The following is a 5,761-nucleotide window of genomic DNA, read 5'->3' as shown; positions in this document are numbered from 1 at the left end:
TCATCATTTCCCATATAGCCGAAATCCCCAAGGAGCATTATTAGTGTTCAAACTCTTTTTCTTCTATTTTCTTATTAGTTGAAACCTAGCCTCGAAACCATTACCACTATAAATCCCCCACATATCTGAAACATACCAAGACAAACAACCATTCATATAGCCGACAAATCATAAGTTTATCAAGATCAAACTTTAGATGTACAAGAATAGACATTGTTCTTGGAGGCTAAGGATATTAATGTAACGCCCTGGTTACCCCAGAACAGTTACGGTGAACGGTGGACCGGAAATTTGACCCGCTACCCGAGTCCTTTGGTAAAAAACGTGCTCTAAGTGTAATTATCAGGTTAAGGTAGAAAACTAATAAAAAGGAAATGGATACTTTCATTACAAACTGCTCTGCAGAGCTAATCAAAACATTTACAAGTTGTTCTCAGTACAAAATGGTCATTACAGTTTTAAATTTACAATCCCACTGACCTAAGCGGCAAAAATAGGGTAAACCCCCTAGTTCCTCTAAGAACGCCTTGGCCGTGGTGGTCAAGCGGCCGCATATGTACACATCACCACCTAAGCTCTCCACTCAAGGCTTGGTGAGCTTTTCTTTCCCTTTACCTGCACCACATAGCACCCATGAGCCAAGGCCCAGCAAGAAAACGCAATGAAGCATGATATAATATCAACAATGATCGTAATAATCATCCAGGACTATCAGTCCCAACAAATAGGTGACTATCGCAAGAGTCACTAATACAGGGACAGCACCCTCCAGCCATGTGACGATAGGGTCACCAGGGCTTAACAGATAAGTGAGCCTTTCATAAGTTTAAATAGGATAGGTGTATGGTGAATAGTCACCAACATAACCTCCCTCATGACCATAGAGTCATAACCTTGGAACAGTGTTCCCTAGCCATATGACAAACAGTCACCGGGGCCATATGCCCTGGCTCTGAATAACGGGTCTTAGACCAGACAAGCGCTTATAAGTTCATCGACCTTAGGGTCGGTCCAACATTAATACCCCATATGAGTCATTCTTTGCTGATATCGATTAGATCTAATCTTCATTTGGCTCGGCGTTCATGACGCTATGCCATTTCTGACTCTTTAGGTCAGTGTCCCTGACTAATCAGTACATATACAAGTATTCAACATCTGCTAGCATTTAATAGGCAATCCATGTCCACAATTATCAATCAACATGCCTCAATAATAATCATGCATGTCACATATACACAGGGTGCAATTTTCTTACCTCCTGTTCGAGTAAAAATTAATATAAGAACGACCCCTGAGAATGATCAATCTTTTGGTCCTTTAGCGGTTACCTGGTCATAACCAATTATGGGATTCCATTAATAAAATAAATAATAAAAGGTTCCCAAACCAAAACCTAGCCATCGAGACATCAAACACTACTAATCCGGGTAGTAGGATCGACCCCGAGGCCTAAGGCTTGCATCCCCAAGCTAAAAACACATTTCTGGCCAAAAATGCCCTTATGGGCCGTAACTCACCCCTCTGACAGAGCCATTTCTACCTCAGGAACCAACGTAGGCCGTGGCTCACCATAGCCATGCCGCAGCCCTTTACCCCAAACCAGCAAACACCAGCTCGACTTCCCCTGCGTTTTCCATTGGAACCAAACCTTCAAACCAGTTCCAAACATCAACCTAAAACCTAATTCAACCACTAAACTTCATCTACAACTCACCCTCATCAAAACCTAAGTTAAACATCAACCTAACTTCCATTAATTCCAACTATCCACCAAAGAATTACAAGCTGAAAACTTAAACCAAAACAGTGTAAAACCATAAAGTTAATGGCTGAAACTCACCTCAAACTTGAAATTAAATCTCCTTCAATGGCTGAACCAACTCTATGAACTCAACCCCTTGATTTCCTAGCTTGATTCCTCAATTTGGGCTCAAAAACTCCAAAGGAGAAATGAGAGAAAATGATGTACGGGAAGGGAAATTCTTTGCTCTGTTTTGTTCTGTTTTTCTACAACCACTAAAATCTCATATACATCCAAACCAAATGACCTAAATGCCCCTAGGTCACTTAAGGTTTCTAAAGCCTTCCCAAGGGCAAAATTGTCCTTTCCAACCTATACCGTTAATCATAATTAACGCTCTCCAATTTCCACGAATCTCGATAATCTCAAACACCAATAATTCATATCCCGTTGCCCTATAATTCCCGATAACACTCTAATCATCAAAACACCCCAAGACTCACCCTGAGCCTCGAGCTTAAACCTGTCATGACCAAACCGATAATTTATATTTAAAGATCGTCTCATGCCGAATAACTCGAACCAATCCACATTATAATGTGGTCTCACAATATATCATTGACATGCAAACAAATATACAATTATGCCCTCAACGGGCCAAATTACCAAAGTACCCCTGTAAACAGATGCGGACCCACATGCATGCATTTAACATCATATTATAATATAATTCTCATATACATGCATAATATCATTTAATGGAATAATTAAACAAGTATGGCCCTCCCGGCCTACTAATCCCGCCATTAAACCATATCGGAGAATTCGGGGCATTACAACTATCCCCTCCTTATAGAAATTTCATCCTCGAAATTTACCTGAACAGCTCAGGATACTGACTCTGCATGTCTGACTCTGGCTCCCAGGTCGCCTCCTCGACCTTGCTGTTCCTCCACAATACCTTAACCAAAGGTATCGTCTTGTTTCTGAGGACCTTGTCTTTTCTGTCAAGTATCTGGACAGGCTGTTCCTCATAGGAGAGATCTGCCTCAAGCTCCAGATCTTCATAGATCAAAATATGATTAACATCAGGCACATACCTCCAAAGAGCTGAAACATGAAATACATTATACACACCAAACAAAGCCGGAGGCAAAGCCAACCTGTAAGCCACCTGACCAATCCTCTCCAGGATCTCAAATGGACCTGCATACTTGGGGCTCAACTTGCCTTTCTTCCCAAACCTTCTCACCCTTTTCCATGGCGAGACTGTAAGGAAGACATGGTCTCCTACCTGGAACTCCACGTTCCTGCGTTTGGGATCTGCATAGCTCTTCTGTCTACTCTAAGAAGTAAGCATTCTAGCTCTAATATTCTCTATGGCCTCATTGGTCCTCTGAACTGCCTCAGGACCTAAGTATCTCATTTCACCTGTCTCATCCCAATGAATGGGAGACCTACATTTCCTACCATACAACATCTCATAAGGTGTAGCCCCAATGGTAGACTGATAACTGTTGTTGTAGGAGAACTCTATCAAAGGTAGATACTTACTCCAAGATCCACCAAAGTCCAGCACACATGCCCTCAGCATGTCCTCCAAAATCTGGATCGTCCTCTCAGATTGCCCATCTATCTGAGGATGATAAGCAGTACTGAACTTCAACTGTGTCCCCATGGCCTTCTGCAAATTCCCCCAGAACTTGGAAGTAAAAGTAGGGTCCCGATCTGACACGATTGACCTAGGCGCACCATGGAGCCGCACGATCTCTCTCACATAGAGATCTGCATACTGGTCAACTGTATAAGTAGTCCTCACTCGCAGAAAGTGAGCTGACTTGGTGTAGCGATCCACTATCACCCAAATAGAATCATGCTGACCAACAGTCCTGGGTAAGACCACCACAAAATCCATTGTGATGTTTTCCCACTTCCACTCTGGGATATCCAGAGGCTGCAGTAGCCCTGCCAGCCTCTGATGCTCAGCCTTGACCTGCTGACATGTCAAGCACTTAGCCACATACTCTACTACATCTCTCTTCATCCCTGGCCACCAGTATAACGATCTCACATCCTGATACATCTTCGTGGTGCCTGAATGCAAAGAGTAAGGTGTAGTATGAGATTCATCCAGAATCTCTCGCCTCATTGCAGTGTTTAACGGAACACATATTCGCCCCTTGTATCTCAACAAGCCTGACTCAGACACTGTATAATCTCTGGACGCTCCAGCCAGAACATCCTCTCTGATCTTGATTAGCTGTGGATCACTCAGCTGACCCTCCTTAATCCTCTCTAACAGTGTAGACTGTAGCGTAATGTTAGCCAAATGGCCCACCAGCAACTCTATACCAGCTCTGGTCATATAATCAGCTTATTCCCTGGCTATCAGCCTTATACCATAAATCTGGCCCGAACCCTTCTGGCTTAAAGCATCAGCTACCACGTTGGCGTTTCCTGGATGATACATATCTCACAATCATAATCTTTTACTAATTCCAGCCAACACCTTTGCCTCATATTCAAGTGTTTTTGGGTGAAGACGTACTTCAGGCTCTTGTGGTCTGTATAAATCTCACACTTCTCTCCATAGAGATAGTGCCTCCATATCTTCAGAGCAAAAACCACAGCTGCTAACTCTAAATCATGAGTAGGATACCTCTTTTCATACTCCTTCAACTGACGAGAAGCATAGGCAATAACCTTCTCTGATTGCATCAAAACACAGCCCAAACCCTGATGAGAAGCATCACAATAAATCACAAACTTCTCCTGACCTGTCAAAAGACTCAGGATTGGAGTTGTAATCAATCTCTGCTTCAGTTCCTGGAAGCTGTTCTCGCACTTATCTGACCACACAAATTTCTGATTCTTGCGTGTCAGTTCAGTCAAAGCACTAGCAATCTTTGAGAACCCTTCCACGAAACGCCTGTAATACCCTGTCAATCCAATGAAACTTCTAACCTCAGAAGCATTCTTTGGCCTTGGCCAATCTCTGACCGCTTCGATCTTTTCTGGATCCACTTTAATCCCCTCCTTACTGACAATATGTCCAAGAAAAGATACCTGAGACAACCAGAATTCACATTTCTTGAACTTAGCAAACAGTCTGTGTTCCCTCAGTCTCTATAGAACCAATCTCAAGTGATACTCATGTTCTGACTCTGACTGAGAATATACCAGAATGTCATCAATAAAGACAATCACAAATTGGTCTAGATAGTCCTTGAACACTCTGTTCATCAAATCCATAAAAGCAGCAGGGGCATTAGTCAATCCAAATGACATAACTAGAAACTCATAATGCCCATACTTGGTACGGAAAGCAGTCTTGGGTATATCTCCTTCCTTGACCCTCAACTGATGATAACCATAATGAAGGTCGATCTTTGAAAATACCTTCTTGCCTTGCAACTGATCGAACAGGTCATCTATCCTTGGCAAAGGATACTTATTCTTGATTGTCAGTTTATTCAGTTCCCTGTAATCAATACACATTCTCAGAGAACCATCCTTCTTCTTTACAAATAGAACTGGCGCACCCCAAGGTGAGAAACTAAGTCTGATAAAACCCAAATCCAACAGTTCTTGCAACTGCACTTTTAATTCTTTCAACTCAGCTAGGGCCATTGTGTAAGGCGCTTTAGACACTGGCTCCGTCCCTGGTGCCAGTTCTATAACAAACTCAATTTCTCTATGCGGTGGCAACCCAGGAAAATCTTCTGGAAACACATCCAGAAACTCTTAAACTAACCTGGTATCCTCTGGTCTCACTGGCACGACCTGAGTGGTATCAACCACACTGGCTAAGAACCCAATGCAACCTCCTTGCAATAAATCCCTAGCCCTCAATGCAGAAATCATAGGAATACGAGGTCCATGCACAACACCAACAAACACAAAAGAATCCTCACCTTCAGGCTCAAAGGTGACCATCTTCGTTCTACAATCAATGGTTGCCCCATACTTTGCCAACCAATCCATACCCAGTATCATATCGAAGTTAGTCATAACCAA

This window comes from Humulus lupulus, chromosome 4 (genome assembly GCF_963169125.1).
Source record: "Humulus lupulus chromosome 4, drHumLupu1.1, whole genome shotgun sequence".
NCBI classification, from domain to species: domain Eukaryota; kingdom Viridiplantae; phylum Streptophyta; class Magnoliopsida; order Rosales; family Cannabaceae; genus Humulus; species Humulus lupulus.
This window is presented reverse-complemented; position numbering follows the sequence as displayed.